This window comes from Pseudophryne corroboree, chromosome 11, assembly GCF_028390025.1.
Source record: "Pseudophryne corroboree isolate aPseCor3 chromosome 11, aPseCor3.hap2, whole genome shotgun sequence".
NCBI lineage: Eukaryota > Metazoa > Chordata > Amphibia > Anura > Myobatrachidae > Pseudophryne > Pseudophryne corroboree.
In genome coordinates, this window is record NC_086454.1 from 129964934 (window position 1) to 129984313 (window position 19380).

General features: G+C 35.0%; 13 non-coding genes across 13 annotated transcripts; all 13 read right to left on the reverse strand.

Moving 5' to 3' along the window:
- Positions 1-80: 80 nt before the first annotated feature.
- Positions 81-153, reverse strand: TRNAT-UGU (transfer RNA threonine (anticodon UGU)). Its single transcript has one exon. It is a non-coding gene; the product is annotated as a tRNA-Thr (tRNA).
- A 1542-nt stretch (positions 154-1695) lies between these two features.
- On the reverse strand, positions 1696-1768 carry TRNAT-UGU (transfer RNA threonine (anticodon UGU)). Its single transcript has one exon. It is a non-coding gene; the product is annotated as a tRNA-Thr (tRNA).
- Positions 1769-3310: 1542 nt separating this feature from the next.
- On the reverse strand, positions 3311-3383 carry TRNAT-UGU (transfer RNA threonine (anticodon UGU)). The gene has a single exon. It is a non-coding gene; the product is annotated as a tRNA-Thr (tRNA).
- Positions 3384-4889: 1506 nt separating this feature from the next.
- TRNAT-UGU (transfer RNA threonine (anticodon UGU)) lies at positions 4890-4962 on the reverse strand. Its single transcript has one exon. It is a non-coding gene; the product is annotated as a tRNA-Thr (tRNA).
- Positions 4963-6468: 1506 nt separating this feature from the next.
- On the reverse strand, positions 6469-6541 carry TRNAT-UGU (transfer RNA threonine (anticodon UGU)). The gene has a single exon. It is a non-coding gene; the product is annotated as a tRNA-Thr (tRNA).
- Positions 6542-8083: 1542 nt separating this feature from the next.
- TRNAT-UGU (transfer RNA threonine (anticodon UGU)) lies at positions 8084-8156 on the reverse strand. Its single transcript has one exon. It is a non-coding gene; the product is annotated as a tRNA-Thr (tRNA).
- Positions 8157-9662: 1506 nt separating this feature from the next.
- Positions 9663-9735, reverse strand: TRNAT-UGU (transfer RNA threonine (anticodon UGU)). Its single transcript has one exon. It is a non-coding gene; the product is annotated as a tRNA-Thr (tRNA).
- Positions 9736-11241: 1506 nt separating this feature from the next.
- On the reverse strand, positions 11242-11314 carry TRNAT-UGU (transfer RNA threonine (anticodon UGU)). The gene has a single exon. It is a non-coding gene; the product is annotated as a tRNA-Thr (tRNA).
- A 1542-nt stretch (positions 11315-12856) lies between these two features.
- Positions 12857-12929, reverse strand: TRNAT-UGU (transfer RNA threonine (anticodon UGU)). The gene has a single exon. It is a non-coding gene; the product is annotated as a tRNA-Thr (tRNA).
- A 1506-nt stretch (positions 12930-14435) lies between these two features.
- On the reverse strand, positions 14436-14508 carry TRNAT-UGU (transfer RNA threonine (anticodon UGU)). Its single transcript has one exon. It is a non-coding gene; the product is annotated as a tRNA-Thr (tRNA).
- Positions 14509-16050: 1542 nt separating this feature from the next.
- Positions 16051-16123, reverse strand: TRNAT-UGU (transfer RNA threonine (anticodon UGU)). Its single transcript has one exon. It is a non-coding gene; the product is annotated as a tRNA-Thr (tRNA).
- A 1516-nt stretch (positions 16124-17639) lies between these two features.
- Positions 17640-17712, reverse strand: TRNAT-UGU (transfer RNA threonine (anticodon UGU)). Its single transcript has one exon. It is a non-coding gene; the product is annotated as a tRNA-Thr (tRNA).
- A 1532-nt stretch (positions 17713-19244) lies between these two features.
- TRNAT-UGU (transfer RNA threonine (anticodon UGU)) lies at positions 19245-19317 on the reverse strand. Its single transcript has one exon. It is a non-coding gene; the product is annotated as a tRNA-Thr (tRNA).
- Positions 19318-19380: the final 63 nt, after the last annotated feature.

Genomic DNA, 19380 nt, shown 5'->3' on the forward strand with positions numbered 1-19380 from the left:
TCTCCTCACTCTTGAGCAGACTATTTCAACATTGGGAGCTGCAATTTATATTTTAGCAGCAGTAACAAGAAAGTAGCACCAGGCCCCAGTGAGATTTGAACTCACAACCCCTGGTTTACAAGACCAGTGCTCTAACCCCTGAGCTATGGAGCCTTGCCTTCAGCACTATGTATGTTCATTCTGCTTAGTGATGGAAAAAAATCTACTGCAAATTTCAAATCTCTGTTATCATTTTATTGTCGCTTTTTGTCCCAATGTAGACTTTTCACAAAAAAATTCTACAAATTTGCAATATCCTTGATTGAGGCATGTAGTATATAACTTTTTCAGAAAATCAAATAAATGCAAAAATTAGCTGTCTTTGCTTGAATTGAATTATATAGAAAATATTGAAAAAGTTGGACATATTTTTAATGGCTCTCCAACTTTGTGTTAGAGTGTCCTGTAGTGAGCTGAAATGATAATACCATGCCTGTCAGCAGAAACAGAACAGGTGTACAACAGGGTGAGAAGTATTAAAAACCTCCTAATGTGTGTGTTTTTGTGCTATCATTAAAGTTAAATTATTGGAAAGCTCTTACCATAGTTTCATAATAATAGTGAAAAACTTGTTGGAACTATCAGCATGAACAGAATCGGCCCAATAAAATGCAACAAATATGTTTTAGACATGCTCTTGTAACCAATCAGCAGATTAGACTGAACATCATAACTCTGTGTACACATTGAATATCCAAATGTGTGACCAAATTGAAATGGTTCTCCTCACTTAAAGATATTGCATAGACTATTTTAACATTGGGAAACACTAGGTCCCAGTGAGATTGGACCTCATGACCCCTGGTTTACGAGACCAGTGCTCTAACCCCTGAGAGATGGAGCCACATAAGTAGCCAGAACTGTGACCAATACGGGGTCTGAATTATGGTGGAAAAGAGTTTTCTTCAAATTTCAGTAATCTTATTGGATATTATTAGTTGTAGCTCATTCTCCAAATATACACTTTTAACAAATGACCACTGCTGAAATGCCTGCTTGGGACATGCAGTTAATAACCTATTAAACAATTTAAAGAAACTTTCAGTTTGCTGTTGTATGTTGAATAGGTGTATATATAAAATTGAGGAAATGTTGGTCATGTTTTCCATGCCTCACAAACCTTGTGCTCCTTAGTCTGGAATGCCTTCAAAATGATATGACAGAATGTCTTTATATTGAGATATTTGTGACCAATAGTGGTCATTACCTTGAGTATGCTTGCATTTGTACTTTATATATGCTTACATGACCAAAAAAGCCTTCTGGCAGCTACAGTTGTCAATTCAAAACTCTTCTGGATCAACTGATGAAGTTTATTCCTGCACGGTACAATACAGATTAATACAATGTATATACCATTGTTGCTATCTTTAAAGTTTAATTATGGAAAAGCTCTTTCTACAGTTTGTAATGATACTGAAAAATTATGATGGGATTATCAGCATGAACAGAATCAGTACAATAAAATTATTTTAAGACATGCTCTTGGAACCAATTTGCAGATTAGACTGAACATCATAACTCTGTGTACAAATTGAATATCCAAATGTGTGACCAAATTGAAATGGTTCTCATCACTTAAAGCTCTTGAGCAGACTATTTCAACATTGGGAGCTGCAATTTATATTTTAGCAGCAGTAACAAGAAAGTAGCACTAGGCCCCAGGGAGATTTGAACTCACGACCCCTGGTTTACAAGACCAGTGCTCTAACCCCTGAGCTATGGAGCCTTGCCTTCAGCACTATGTATGTTCATTCTGCTTAGTGATGGAAAAAAATCTTCTGCAAATTTCAAATCTCTGTTATCATTTTATTGTTGCTTTTTGTCCCAATGTAGACTTTTCACAAAAAAATTCTACAAATTTGCAATATCCTTGATTGAGGCATGTAGTATATAACTTTTTCAGAAAATCAAATAAATGCAAAAATTAGCTGTCTTTGCTTGAATTGAATTATATAGAAAATATTGAAAAAGTTGGACATATTTTTAATGGCTCTCCAACTTTGTGTTAGAGTGTCCTGTAGTGAGCTGAAATGATAATACCATGCCTGTCAGCAGAAACAGAACAGGTGTACAACAGGGTGAGAAGTATTAAAAACCTCCTAATGTGTGTGTTTTTGTGCTATCATTAAAGTTAAATTATTGGAAAGCTCTTACCATAGTTTCATAATAATAGTGAAAAACTTGTTGGAACTATCAGCATGAACAGAATCGGCCCAATAAAATGCAACAAATATGTTTTAGACATGCTCTTGTAACCAATCAGCAGATTAGACTGAACATCATATGTCTTTGTCCAAATTAACCATCCAAATATGTGACCAAATTGAAATGGTTCTCCTCACTTAAAGATATTGCATAGACTATTTTAACATTGGGAAACACTAGGTCCCAGTGAGATTGGACCTCATGACCCCTGGTTTACGAGACCAGTGCTCTAACCCCTGAGCTATGGAGCCACATAAGTAGCCAGAACTGTGACCAATACGGGGTCTGAATTATGGTGGAAAAGAGTTTTCTTCAAATTTCAGTAATCTTATTGGATATTATTAGTTGTAGCTCATTCTCCAAATATACACTTTTAACAAATGACCACTGCTGAAATGCCTGCTTGGGACATGCAGTTAATAACCTATTAAACAATTTAAAGAAACTTTCAGTTTGCTGCTGTATGTTGAATAGGTGTATATATAAAATTGAGGAAATGTTGGTCATGTTTTCCATGCCTCACAAACCTTGTGCTCCTTAGTCTGGAATGCCTTCAAAATGATATGACAGAATGTCTTTATATTGAGATATTTGTGACCAATAGTGGTCATTACCTTGAGTATGCTTGCATTTGTACTTTATATATGCTTACATGACCAAAAAAGCCTTCTGGCAGCTACAGTTGTCAATTCAAAACTCTTCTGGATCAACTGATGAAGTTGATTCCTGCACGGTACAATACAGATTAATACAATGTATATACCATTGTTGCTATCTTTAAAGTTTAATTATGGAAAAGCTCTTTCTACAGTTTGTAATGATACTGAAAAATTATGATGGGATTATCAGCATGAACAGAATCAATACAATAAAATAATTTTAAGACATGCTCTTGGAACCAATTTGCAGATTAGACTGAACATCATAACTCAGTGTACAAATTGAATATCCAAATGTGTGACCAAATTGAAATGGTTCTCCTCACTTAAAGCTCTTGAGCAGACTATTTCAACATTGGGAGCTGCAATTTATTTTTTAGCAGAAGTAACAAGAAAGTAGCACTAGGCCCCAGTGAGATTTGAACTCACGACCCCTGGTTTACAAGACCAGTGCTCTAACCCCTGAGCTATGGAGCCTTGCCTTCAGCACTATGTATGTTCATTCTGCTTAGTGATGGAAAAAAATCTTCTGCAAATTTCAAATCTCTGTTATCATTTTATTGTCGCTTTTTGTCCCAATGTAGACTTTTCACAAAAAAATTCTACAAATTTGCAATATCCTTGATTGAGGCATGTAGTATATAACTTTTTCAGAAAATCAAATAAATGCAAAAATTAGCTGTCTTTGCTTGAATAGAATTATATAGAAAATATTGAAAAAGTTGGACATATTTTTAATGGCTCTCCAACTTTGTGTTAGAGTGTCCTGTAGTGAGCTGAAATGATAATACCATGCCTGTCAGCAGAAACAGAACAGGTGTACAACAGGGTGAGAAGTATTAAAAACCTCCTAATGTGTGTGTTTTTTTGCTATCATTAAAGTAAAATTATTGGAAAGCTCTTACCATAGTTTCATAATAATAGTGAAAAACGCATGAACAGAATCGGCCCAATAAAATGCAACAAATATGTTTTAGACATGCTCTTGTAACCAATCAGCAGATTATACTGAACATCATATGTCTTTGTCCAAATTAACCATCCAAATATGTGACCAAATTGAAATGGTTCTCCTCACTTAAAGATATTGCATAGACTATTTTAACATTGGGAAACACTAGGTCCCAGTGAGATTGGACCTCATGACCCCTGGTTTATGAGACCAGTGCTCTAACCCCTGAGCTATGGAGCCACATAAGTAGCCAGAACTGTGACCAATACGGGGTCTGAATTATGGTGGAAAAGAGTTTTCTTCAAATTTCAGTAATCTTATTGGATATTATTAGTTGTAGCTCATTCTCCAAATATACACTTTTAACAAATGACCACTGCTGAAATGCCTGCTTGGGACATGCAGTTAATAACCTATTAAACAATTTAAAGAAACTTTCAGTTTGCTGCTGTATGTTGAATAGGTGTATATATAAAATTGAGGAAATGTTGGTCATGTTTTCATGCCTCACAAACCTTGTGCTCCTTAGTCTGGAATGCCTTCAAAATGATATGACAGAATGTCTTTATATTAAGATATTTGTGACCAATAGTGGTCATTACCTTGAGTATGCTTGCATTTGTACTTTATATATGCTTACATGACCAAAAAAGCCTTCTGGCAGCTACAGTTGTCAATTCAAAACTCTTCTGGATCAACTGATGAAGTTGATTCCTGCACGGTACAATACAATGTATATACCATTGTTGCTATCTTTAAAGTTTAATTATGGAAAAGCTCTTTCTACAGTTTGTAATGATACTGAAAAATTTTGATGGGATTATCAGCATGAACAGAATCAGTACAATAAAATAATTTTAAGACATGGAATTTGCAGATTAGACTGAACATCATAACTCTGTGTACAAATTGAATATCCAAATGTGTGACCAAATTGAAATGGTTCTCATCACTTAAAGCTCTTGAGCAGACTATTTCAACATTGGGAGCTGCAATTTATATTTTAGCAGCAGTAACAAGAAAGTAGCACTAGGCCCCAGGGAGATTTGAACTCACGACCCCTGGTTTACAAGACCAGTGCTCTAACCCCTGAGCTATGGAGCCTTGCCTTCAGCACTATGTATGTTCATTCTGCTTAGTGATGGAAAAAAATCTTCTGCAAATTTCAAATCTCTGTTATCATTTTATTGTCGCTTTTTGTCCCAATGTAGACTTTTCACAAAAAAATTCTACAAATTTGCAATATCCTTGATTGAGGCATGTAGTATATAACTTTTTCAGAAAATCAAATAAATGCAAAAATTAGCTGTCTTTGCTTGAATTGAATTATATAGAAAATATTGAAAAAGTTGGACATATTTTTAATGGCTCTCCAACTTTGTGTTAGAGTGTCCTGTAGTGAGCTGAAATGATAATACCATGCCTGTCAGCAGAAACAGAACAGGTGTACAACAGGGTGAGAAGTATTAAAAACCTCCTAATGTGTGTGTTTTTTTGCTATCATTAAAGTAAAATTATTGGAAAGCTCTTACCATAGTTTCATAATAATAGTGAAAAACGCATGAACAGAATCGGCCCAATAAAATGCAACAAATATGTTTTAGACATGCTCTTGTAACCAATCAGCAGATTATACTGAACATCATATGTCTTTGTCCAAATTAACCATCCAAATATGTGACCAAATTGAAATGGTTCTCCTCACTTAAAGATATTGCATAGACTATTTTAACATTGGGAAACACTAGGTCCCAGTGAGATTGGACCTCATGACCCCTGGTTTATGAGACCAGTGCTCTAACCCCTGAGCTATGGAGCCACATAAGTAGCCAGAACTGTGACCAATACGGGGTCTGAATTATGGTGGAAAAGAGTTTTCTTCAAATTTCAGTAATCTTATTGGATATTATTAGTTGTAGCTCATTCTCCAAATATACACTTTTAACAAATGACCACTGCTGAAATGCCTGCTTGGGACATGCAGTTAATAACCTATTAAACAATTTAAAGAAACTTTCAGTTTGCTGCTGTATGTTGAATAGGTGTATATATAAAATTGAGGAAATGTTGGTCATGTTTTCATGCCTCACAAACCTTGTGCTCCTTAGTCTGGAATGCCTTCAAAATGATATGACAGAATGTCTTTATATTGAGATATTTGTGACCAATAGTGGTCATTACCTTGAGTATGCTTGCATTTGTACTTTATATATGCTTACATGACCAAAAAAGCCTTCTGGCAGCTACAGTTGTCAATTCAAAACTCTTCTGGATCAACTGATGAAGTTGATTCCTGCACGGTACAATACAATGTATATACCATTGTTGCTATCTTTAAAGTTTAATTATGGAAAAGCTCTTTCTACAGTTTGTAATGATACTGAAAAATTTTGATGGGATTATCAGCATGAACAGAATCAGTACAATAAAATAATTTTAAGACATGGAATTTGCAGATTAGACTGAACATCATAACTCTGTGTACAAATTGAATATCCAAATGTGTGACCAAATTGAAATGGTTCTCATCACTTAAAGCTCTTGAGCAGACTATTTCAACATTGGGAGCTGCAATTTATATTTTAGCAGCAGTAACAAGAAAGTAGCACTAGGCCCCAGGGAGATTTGAACTCACGACCCCTGGTTTACAAGACCAGTGCTCTAACCCCTGAGCTATGGAGCCTTGCCTTCAGCACTATGTATGTTCATTCTGCTTAGTGATGGAAAAAAATCTTCTGCAAATTTCAAATCTCTGTTATCATTTTATTGTCGCTTTTTGTCCCAATGTAGACTTTTCACAAAAAAATTCTACAAATTTGCAATATCCTTGATTGAGGCATGTAGTATATAACTTTTTCAGAAAATCAAATAAATGCAAAAATTAGCTGTCTTTGCTTGAATTGAATTATATAGAAAATATTGAAAAAGTTGGACATATTTTTAATGGCTCTCCAACTTTGTGTTAGAGTGTCCTGTAGTGAGCTGAAATGATAATACCATGCCTGTCAGCAGAAACAGAACAGGTGTACAACAGGGTGAGAAGTATTAAAAACCTCCTAATGTGTGTGTTTTTGTGCTATCATTAAAGTTAAATTATTGGAAAGCTCTTACCATAGTTTCATAATAATAGTGAAAAACTTGTTGGAACTATCAGCATGAACAGAATCGGCCCAATAAAATGCAACAAATATGTTTTAGACATGCTCTTGTAACCAATCAGCAGATTAGACTGAACATCATATGTCTTTGTCCAAATTAACCATCCTAATATGTGACCAAATTGAAATGGTTCTCCTCACTTAAAGATATTGCATAGACTATTTTAACATTGGGAAACACTAGGTCCCAGTGAGATTGGACCTCATGACCCCTGGTTTACGAGACCAGTGCTCTAACCCCTGAGCTATGGAGCCACATAAGTAGCCAGAACTGTGACCAATACGGGGTCTGAATTATGGTGGAAAAGAGTTTTCTTCAAATTTCAGTAATCTTATTGGATATTATTAGTTGTAGCTCATTCTCCAAATATACACTTTTAACAAATGACCACTGCTGAAATGCCTGCTTGGGACATGCAGTTAATAACCTATTAAACAATTTAAAGAAACTTTCAGTTTGCTGCTGTATGTTGAATAGGTGTATATATAAAATTGAGGAAATGTTGGTCATGTTTTCCATGCCTCACAAACCTTGTGCTCCTTAGTCTGGAATGCCTTCAAAATGATATGACAGAATGTCTTTATATTGAGATATTTGTGACCAATAGTGGTCATTACCTTGAGCATGCTTGCATTTGTACTTTATATATGCTTACATGACCAAAAAAGCCTTCTGGCAGCTACAGTTGTCAATTCAAAACTCTTCTGGATCAACTGATGAAGTTGATTCCTGCACGGTACAATACAGATTAATACAATGTATATACCATTGTTGCTATCTTTAAAGTTTAATTATGGAAAAGCTCTTTCTACAGTTTGTAATGATACTGAAAAATTATGATGGGATTATCAGCATGAACAGAATCAGTACAATAAAATAATTTTAAGACATGCTCTTGGAACCAATTTGCAGATTAGACTGAACATCATAACTCAGTGTACAAATTGAATATCCAAATGTGTGACCAAATTGAAATGGTTCTCATCACTTAAAGCTCTTGAGCAGACTATTTCAACATTGGGAGCTGCAATTTATATTTTAGCAGCAGTAACAAGAAAGTAGCACTAGGCCCCAGGGAGATTTGAACTCACGACCCCTGGTTTACAAGACCAGTACTCTAACCCCTGAGCTATGGAGCCTTGCCTTCAGCACTATGTATGTTCATTCTGCTTAGTGATGGAAAAAAATCTTCTGCAAATTTCAAATCTCTGTTATCATTTTATTGTCGCTTTTTGTCCCAATGTAGACTTTTCACAAAAAAATTCTACAAATTTGCAATATCCTTGATTGAGGCATGTAGTATATAACTTTTTCAGAAAATCAAATAAATGCAAAAATTAGCTGTCTTTGCTTGAATTGAATTATATAGAAAATATTGAAAAAGTTGGACATATTTTTAATGGCTCTCCAACTTTGTGTTAGAGTGTCCTGTAGTGAGCTGAAATGATAATACCATGCCTGTCAGCAGAAACAGAACAGGTGTACAACAGGGTGAGAAGTATTAAAAACCTCCTAATGTGTGTGTTTTTTTGCTATCATTAAAGTAAAATTATTGGAAAGCTCTTACCATAGTTTCATAATAATAGTGAAAAACGCATGAACAGAATCGGCCCAATAAAATGCAACAAATATGTTTTAGACATGCTCTTGTAACCAATCAGCAGATTATACTGAACATCATATGTCTTTGTCCAAATTAACCATCCAAATATGTGACCAAATTGAAATGGTTCTCCTCACTTAAAGATATTGCATAGACTATTTTAACATTGGGAAACACTAGGTCCCAGTGAGATTGGACCTCATGACCCCTGGTTTATGAGACCAGTGCTCTAACCCCTGAGCTATGGAGCCACATAAGTAGCCAGAACTGTGACCAATACGGGGTCTGAATTATGGTGGAAAAGAGTTTTCTTCAAATTTCAGTAATCTTATTGGATATTATTAGTTGTAGCTCATTCTCCAAATATACACTTTTAACAAATGACCACTGCTGAAATGCCTGCTTGGGACATGCAGTTAATAACCTATTAAACAATTTAAAGAAACTTTCAGTTTGCTGCTGTATGTTGAATAGGTGTATATATAAAATTGAGGAAATGTTGGTCATGTTTTCATGCCTCACAAACCTTGTGCTCCTTAGTCTGGAATGCCTTCAAAATGATATGACAGAATGTCTTTATATTGAGATATTTGTGACCAATAGTGGTCATTACCTTGAGTATGCTTGCATTTGTACTTTATATATGCTTACATGACCAAAAAAGCCTTCTGGCAGCTACAGTTGTCAATTCAAAACTCTTCTGGATCAACTGATGAAGTTGATTCCTGCACGGTACAATACAATGTATATACCATTGTTGCTATCTTTAAAGTTTAATTATGGAAAAGCTCTTTCTACAGTTTGTAATGATACTGAAAAATTTTGATGGGATTATCAGCATGAACAGAATCAGTACAATAAAATAATTTTAAGACATGGAATTTGCAGATTAGACTGAACATCATAACTCTGTGTACAAATTGAATATCCAAATGTGTGACCAAATTGAAATGGTTCTCATCACTTAAAGCTCTTGAGCAGACTATTTCAACATTGGGAGCTGCAATTTATATTTTAGCAGCAGTAACAAGAAAGTAGCACTAGGCCCCAGGGAGATTTGAACTCACGACCCCTGGTTTACAAGACCAGTGCTCTAACCCCTGAGCTATGGAGCCTTGCCTTCAGCACTATGTATGTTCATTCTGCTTAGTGATGGAAAAAAATCTTCTGCAAATTTCAAATCTCTGTTATCATTTTATTGTCGCTTTTTGTCCCAATGTAGACTTTTCACAAAAAAATTCTACAAATTTGCAATATCCTTGATTGAGGCATGTAGTATATAACTTTTTCAGAAAATCAAATAAATGCAAAAATTAGCTGTCTTTGCTTGAATTGAATTATATAGAAAATATTGAAAAAGTTGGACATATTTTTAATGGCTCTCCAACTTTGTGTTAGAGTGTCCTGTAGTGAGCTGAAATGATAATACCATGCCTGTCAGCAGAAACAGAACAGGTGTACAACAGGGTGAGAAGTATTAAAAACCTCCTAATGTGTGTGTTTTTTTGCTATCATTAAAGTAAAATTATTGGAAAGCTCTTACCATAGTTTCATAATAATAGTGAAAAACGCATGAACAGAATCGGCCCAATAAAATGCAACAAATATGTTTTAGACATGCTCTTGTAACCAATCAGCAGATTATACTGAACATCATATGTCTTTGTCCAAATTAACCATCCAAATATGTGACCAAATTGAAATGGTTCTCCTCACTTAAAGATATTGCATAGACTATTTTAACATTGGGAAACACTAGGTCCCAGTGAGATTGGACCTCATGACCCCTGGTTTATGAGACCAGTGCTCTAACCCCTGAGCTATGGAGCCACATAAGTAGCCAGAACTGTGACCAATACGGGGTCTGAATTATGGTGGAAAAGAGTTTTCTTCAAATTTCAGTAATCTTATTGGATATTATTAGTTGTAGCTCATTCTCCAAATATACACTTTTAACAAATGACCACTGCTGAAATGCCTGCTTGGGACATGCAGTTAATAACCTATTAAACAATTTAAAGAAACTTTCAGTTTGCTGCTGTATGTTGAATAGGTGTATATATAAAATTGAGGAAATGTTGGTCATGTTTTCATGCCTCACAAACCTTGTGCTCCTTAGTCTGGAATGCCTTCAAAATGATATGACAGAATGTCTTTATATTGAGATATTTGTGACCAATAGTGGTCATTACCTTGAGTATGCTTGCATTTGTACTTTATATATGCTTACATGACCAAAAAAGCCTTCTGGCAGCTACAGTTGTCAATTCAAAACTCTTCTGGATCAACTGATGAAGTTGATTCCTGCACGGTACAATACAATGTATATACCATTGTTGCTATCTTTAAAGTTTAATTATGGAAAAGCTCTTTCTACAGTTTGTAATGATACTGAAAAATTTTGATGGGATTATCAGCATGAACAGAATCAGTACAATAAAATAATTTTAAGACATGGAATTTGCAGATTAGACTGAACATCATAACTCTGTGTACAAATTGAATATCCAAATGTGTGACCAAATTGAAATGGTTCTCATCACTTAAAGCTCTTGAGCAGACTATTTCAACATTGGGAGCTGCAATTTATATTTTAGCAGCAGTAACAAGAAAGTAGCACTAGGCCCCAGGGAGATTTGAACTCACGACCCCTGGTTTACAAGACCAGTGCTCTAACCCCTGAGCTATGGAGCCTTGCCTTCAGCACTATGTATGTTCATTCTGCTTAGTGATGGAAAAAAATCTTCTGCAAATTTCAAATCTCTGTTATCATTTTATTGTCGCTTTTTGTCCCAATGTAGACTTTTCACAAAAAAATTCTACAAATTTGCAATATCCTTGATTGAGGCATGTAGTATATAACTTTTTCAGAAAATCAAATAAATGCAAAAATTAGCTGTCTTTGCTTGAATTGAATTATATAGAAAATATTGAAAAAGTTGGACATATTTTTAATGGCTCTCCAACTTTGTGTTAGAGTGTCCTGTAGTGAGCTGAAATGATAATACCATGCCTGTCAGCAGAAACAGAACAGGTGTACAACAGGGTGAGAAGTATTAAAAACCTCCTAATGTGTGTGTTTTTGTGCTATCATTAAAGTTAAATTATTGGAAAGCTCTTACCATAGTTTCATAATAATAGTGAAAAACTTGTTGGAACTATCAGCATGAACAGAATCGGCCCAATAAAATGCAACAAATATGTTTTAGACATGCTCTTGTAACCAATCAGCAGATTAGACTGAACATCATATGTCTTTGTCCAAATTAACCATCCAAATATGTGACCAAATTGAAATGGTTCTCCTCACTTAAAGATATTGCATAGACTATTTTAACATTGGGAAACACTAGGTCCCAGTGAGATTGGACCTCATGACCCCTGGTTTACGAGACCAGTGCTCTAACCCCTGAGCTATGGAGCCACATAAGTAGCCAGAACTGTGACCAATACGGGGTCTGAATTATGGTGGAAAAGAGTTTTCTTCAAATTTCAGTAATCTTATTGGATATTATTAGTTGTAGCTCATTCTCCAAATATACACTTTTAACAAATGACCACTGCTGAAATGCCTGCTTGGGACATGCAGTTAATAACCTATTAAACAATTTAAAGAAACTTTCAGTTTGCTGCTGTATGTTGAATAGGTGTATATATAAAATTGAGATAATGTTGGTCATGTTTTCCATGCCTCACAAACCTTGTGCTCCTTAGTCTGGAATGCCTTCAAAATGATATGACAGAATGTCTTTATATTGAGATATTTGTGACCAATAGTGGTCATTACCTTGAGTATGCTTGCATTTGTACTTTATATATGCTTACATGACCAAAAAAGCCTTCTGGCAGCTACAGTTGTCAATTCAAAACTCTTCTGGATCAACTGATGAAGTTGATTCCTGCACGGTACAATACAGATTAATACAATGTATATACCATTGTTGCTATCTTTAAAGTTTAATTATGGAAAAGCTCTTTCTACAGTTTGTAATGATACTGAAAAATTATGATGGGATTATCAGCATGAACAGAATCAGTACAATAAAATAATTTTAAGACATGCTCTTGGAACCAATTTGCAGATTAGACTGAACATCATAACTCAGTGTACAAATTGAATATCCAAATGTGTGACCAAATTGAAATGGTTCTCCTCACTTAAAGCTCTTGAGCAGACTATTTCAACATTGGGAGCTGCAATTTATATTTTAGCAGAAGTAACAAGAAAGTAGCACTAGGCCCCAGTGAGATTTGAACTCACGACCCCTGGTTTACAAGACCAGTGCTCTAACCCCTGAGCTATGGAGCCTTGCCTTCAGCACTATGTATGTTCATTCTGCTTAGTGATGGAAAAAAATCTTCTGCAAATTTCAAATCTCTGTTATCATTTTATTGTCGCTTTTTGTCCCAATGTAGACTTTTCACAAAAAAATTCTACAAATTTGCAATATCCTTGATTGAGGCATGTAGTATATAACTTTTTCAGAAAATCAAATAAATGCAAAAATTAGCTGTCTTTGCTTGAATTGAATTATATAGAAAATATTGAAAAAGTTGGACATATTTTTAATGGCTCTCCAACTTTGTGTTAGAGTGTCCTGTAGTGAGCTGAAATGATAATACCATGCCTGTCAGCATAAACAGAACAGGTGTACAACAGGGTGAGAAGTATTAAAAACCTCCTAATGTGTGTGTTTTTTTGCTATCATTAAAGTAAAATTATTGGAAAGCTCTTACCATAGTTTCATAATAATAGTGAAAAACGCATGAACAGAATCGGCCCAATAAAATGCAACAAATATGTTTTAGACATGCTCTTGTAACCAATCAGCAGATTATACTGAACATCATATGTCTTTGTCCAAATTAACCATCCAAATATGTGACCAAATTGAAATGGTTCTCCTCACTTAAAGATATTGCATAGACTATTTTAACATTGGGAAACACTAGGTCCCAGTGAGATTGGACCTCATGACCCCTGGTTTATGAGACCAGTGCTCTAACCCCTGAGCTATGGAGCCACATAAGTAGCCAGAACTGTGACCAATACGGGGTCTGAATTATGGTGGAAAAGAGTTTTCTTCAAATTTCAGTAATCTTATTGGATATTATTAGTTGTAGCTCATTCTCCAAATATACACTTTTAACAAATGACCACTGCTGAAATGCCTGCTTGGGACATGCAGTTAATAACCTATTAAACAATTTAAAGAAACTTTCAGTTTGCTGCTGTATGTTGAATAGGTGTATATATAAAATTGAGGAAATGTTGGTCATGTTTTCATGCCTCACAAACCTTGTGCTCCTTAGTCTGGAATGCCTTCAAAATGATATGACAGAATGTCTTTATATTGAGATATTTGTGACCAATAGTGGTCATTACCTTGAGTATGCTTGCATTTGTACTTTATATATGCTTACATGACCAAAAAAGCCTTCTGGCAGCTACAGTTGTCAATTCAAAACTCTTCTGGATCAACTGATGAAGTTGATTCCTGCACGGTACAATACAATGTATATACCATTGTTGCTATCTTTAAAGTTTAATTATGGAAAAGCTCTTTCTACAGTTTGTAATGATACTGAAAAATTTTGATGGGATTATCAGCATGAACAGAATCAGTACAATAAAATAATTTTAAGACATGGAATTTGCAGATTAGACTGAACATCATAACTCTGTGTACAAATTGAATATCCAAATGTGTGACCAAATTGAAATGGTTCTCATCACTTAAAGCTCTTGAGCAGACTATTTCAACATTGGGAGCTGCAATTTATATTTTAGCAGCAGTAACAAGAAAGTAGCACTAGGCCCCAGGGAGATTTGAACTCACGACCCCTGGTTTACAAGACCAGTGCTCTAACCCCTGAGCTATGGAGCCTTGCCTTCAGCACTATGTATGTTCATTCTGCTTAGTGATGGAAAAAAATCTTCTGCAAATTTCAAATCTCTGTTATCATTTTATTGTCGCTTTTTGTCCCAATGTAGACTTTTCACAAAAAAATTCTACAAATTTGCAATATCCTTGATTGAGGCATGTAGTATATAACTTTTTCAGAAAATCAAATAAATGCAAAAATTAGCTGTCTTTGCTTGAATTGAATTATATAGAAAATATTGAAAAAGTTGGACATATTTTTAATGGCTCTCCAACTTTGTGTTAGAGTGTCCTGTAGTGAGCTGAAATGATAATACCATGCCTGTCAGCAGAAACAGAACAGGTGTACAACAGGGTGAGAAGTATTAAAAACCTCCTAATGTGTGTGTTTTTGTGCTATCATTAAAGTTAAATTATTGGAAAGCTCTTACCATAGTTTCATAATAATAGTGAAAAACTTGTTGGAACTATCAGCATGAACAGAATCGGCCCAATAAAATGCAACAAATATGTTTTAGACATGCTCTTGTAACCAATCAGCAGATTAGACTGAACATCATATGTCTTTGTCCAAATTAACCATCCAAATATGTGACCAAATTGAAATGGTTCTCCTCACTTAAAGATATTGCATAGACTATTTTAACATTGGGAAACACTAGGTCCCAGTGAGATTGGACCTCATGACCCCTGGTTTACGAGACCAGTGCTCTAACCCCTGAGCTATGGAGCCACATAAGTAGCCAGAACTGTGACCAATACGGGGTCTGAATTATGGTGGAAAAGAGTTTTCTTCAAATTTCAGTAATCTTATTGGATATTATTAGTTGTAGCTCATTCTCCAAATATACACTTTTAACAAATGACCACTGCTGAAATGCCTGCTTGGGACATGCAGTTAATAACCTATTAAACAATTTAAAGAAACTTTCAGTTTGCTGCTGTATGTTGAATAGGTGTATATATAAAATTGAGGAAATGTTGGTCATGTTTTCCATGCCTCACAAACCTTGTGCTCCTTAGTCTGGAATGCCTTCAAAATGATATGACAGAATGTCTTTATATTGAGATATTTGTGACCAATAGTGGTCATTACCTTGAGTATGCTTGCATTTGTACTTTATATATGCTTACATGACCAAAAAAGCCTTCTGGCAGCTACAGTTGTCAATTCAAAACTCTTCTGGATCAACTGATGAAGTTGATTCCTGCACGGTACAATACAGATTAATACAATGTATATACCATTGTTGCTATCTTTAAAGTTTAATTATGGAAAAGCTCTTTCTACAGTTTGTAATGATACTGAAAAATTATGATGGGATTATCAGCATGAACAGAATCAGTACAATAAAATAATTTTAAGACATGCTCTTGGAACCAATTTGCAGATTAGACTGAACATCATAACTCAGTGTACAAATTGAATATCCAAATGTGTGACCAAATTGAAATGGTTCTCCTCACTTAAAGCTCTTGAGCAGACTATTTCAACATTGGGAGCTGCAATTTATATTTTAGCAGAAGTAACAAGAAAGTAGCACTAGGCCCCAGTGAGATTTGAACTCACGACCCCTGGTTTACAAGACCAGTGCTCTAACCCCTGAGCTATGGAGCCTTGCCTTCAGCACTATGTATGTTCATTCTGCTTAGTGATGGAAAAAAATCTTCTGCAAATTTCAAATCTCTGTTATCATTTTATTGTCGCTTTTTGTCCCAATGTAGACTTTTCACAAAAAAATTCTACAAATTTGCAATATCCTTGATTGAGGCATGTAGTATATAACTTTTTCAGAAAATCAAATAAATGCAAAAATTAGCTGTCTTTGCTTGAATTGAATTATATAGAAAATATTGAAAAAGTTGGACATATTTTTAATGGCTCTCCAACTTTGTGTTAGAGTGTCCTGTAGTGAGCTGAAATGATAATACCATGCCTGTCAGCAGAAACAGAACAGGTGTATAACAGGGTGAGAAGTATTAAAAACCTCCTAATGTGTGTGTTTTTTTGCTATCATTAAAGTAAAATTATTGGAAAGCTCTTACCATAGTTTCATAATAATAGTAAAAAACTTGTTGGAACTATCAGCATGAACAGAATCGGCCCAATAAAATGCAACAAATATGTTTTAGACATGCTCTTGTAACCAATCAGCAGATTATACTGAACATCATGTGTCTTTGTCCAAATTAACCATCCAAATATGTGACCAAATTGAAATAGTTCTCCTCACTTAAAGATATTGCATAGACTATTTTAACATTGGGAAACACTAGGTCCCAGTGAGATTGGACCTCATGACCCCTGGTTTATGAGACCAGTGCTCTAACCCCTGAGCTATGGAGCCACATAAGTAGCCAGAACTGTGACCAATACGGGGTCTGAATTATGGTGGAAAAGAGTTTTCTTCAAATTTCAGTAATCTTATTGGATATTATTAGTTGTAGCTCATTCTCCAAATATACACTTTTAACAAATGACCACTGCTGAAATGCCTGCTTGGTACATGCAGTTAATAACCTATTAAACAATTTAAAGAAACTTTCAGTTTGCTGCTGTATGTTGAATAGGTGTATATATAAAATTGAGGAAATGTTGGTCATGTTTTCATGCCTCACAAACCTTGTGCTCCTTAGTCTGTAATGCCTTCAAAATGATATGACAGAATGTCTTTATATTGAGATATTTGTGACCAATAGTGGTCATTACCTTGAGTATGCTTGCATTTGTACTTTATATATGCTTACATGACCAAAAAAGCCTTCTGGCAGCTACAGTTGTCAATTCAAAACTCTTCTGGATCAACTGATGAAGTTGATTCCTGCACGGTACAATACATATACCATTGTTGCTATCTTTAAAGTTTAATTATGGAAAAGCTCTTTCTACAGTTTGTAATGATACTGAAAAATTTTGATGGGATTATCAGCATGAACAGAATCAGTACAATAAAATAATTTTAAGACATGGAATTTGCAGATTAGACTGAACATCATAACTCTGTGTATAAATTGAATATCCAAATGTGTGACCAAATTGAAATGGTTCTCCTCACTTAAAGCTCTTGAGCAGACTATTTCAACATTGGGAGCTGCAATTTATATTTTAGCAGCAGTAACAAGAAAGTAGCACTAGGCCCCAGTGAGATTTGAACTCACGACCCCTGGTTTACAAGACCAGTGCTCTAACCCCTGAGCTATGGAGCCTTGCATTCAGCACTATGTATGTTCATTCTGCTTAGTGATGGAAAAAAATCTTCTGCAAATTTCAAATCTCTGTTATCATTTTATTGTCGCTTTTTGTCCCAATGTAGACTTTTTACAAAAAAATTCTACAAATTTGCAATATCCTTGATTGAGGCATGTAGTATATAACTTTTTCAGAAAATCAAATAAATGCAAAAATTAGCTGTCTTTGCTTGAATTGAATTATATAGAAAATATTGAAAAAGTTGGACATATTTTTAATGGCTCTCCAACTTTGTGTTAGAGTGTCCTGTAGTGAGCTGAAATGATAATACCATGCCTGTCAGCAGAAACAGAACAGGTGTACAACAGGGTGAGAAGTATTAAAAACCTCCTAATGTGTGTGTTTTTTTGCTATCATTAAAGTAAAATTATTGGAAAGCTCTTACCATAGTTTCATAATAATAGTGAAAAACTTGTTGGAACTATCAGCATGAACAGAATCGGCCCAATAAAATGCAACAAATATGTTTTAGACATGCTCTTGTAACCAATCAGCAGATTATACTGAACATCATATGTCTTTGTCCAAATTAACCATCCAAATATGTGACCAAATTGAAATGGTTCTCCTCACTTAAAGATATTGCATAGACTATTTTAACATTGGGAAACACTAGGTCCCAGTGAGATTGGACCTCATGACCCCTGGTTTACGAGACCAGTGCTCTAACCCCTGAGAGATGGAGCCACATAAGGAGCCAGAACTGTGACCAATACGGGGTCTGAATTATGGTGGAAAAGAGTTTTCTTCAAATTTCAGTAATCTTATTGGATATTATTAGTTGTAGCTCATTCTCCAAATATACACTTTTAACAAATGACCACTGCTGAAATGCCTGCTTGGGACATGCAGTTAATAACCTATTAAACAATTTAAAGAAACTTTCAGTTTGCTGCTGTATGTTGAATAGGTGTATATATAAAATTGAGGAAATGTTGGTCATGTTTTCCATGCCTCACAAACCGTGTGCTCCTTAGTCTGGAATGCCTTCAAAATGATATGACAGAATGTCTTTATATTGAGATATTTGTGACCAATAGTGGTCATTACCTTGAGTATGCTTGCATTTGTACTTTATATATGCTTACATGACCAAAAAAGCCTTCTGGCAGCTACAGTTGTCAATTCAAAACTCTTCTGGATCAACTGATGAAGTTGATTCATGCACGGTACAATACAATGTATATACCATTGTTGCTATCTTTAAAGTTTAATTATGGAAAAGCTCTTTCTACAGTTTGTAATGATACTGAAAAATGATGATGGGATTATCAGCATGAACAGAGTCAATACAATAAAATAATTTTAAGACATGCTCTTGGAACCAATTTGCAGATTAGACTGAACATCATAACTCTGTGTACAAATTGAATATCCAAATGTGTGACCAAAGTGAAATAGTTCTCCTCACTTAAAGCTCTTGAGCAGACTATTTCAACATTGGGAGCTGCAATTTATATTTTAGCAGCAGTAACAAGAAAGTAGCACTAGGCCCCAGTGAGATTTGAACTCACAACCCCTGGTTTACAAGACCAGTGCTCTAACCCCTGAGCTATGGAGCCTTGCCTTCAGCACTATGTATGTTCATTCTGCTTAGTGATGGAAAAAAATCTTCTGCAAATTTC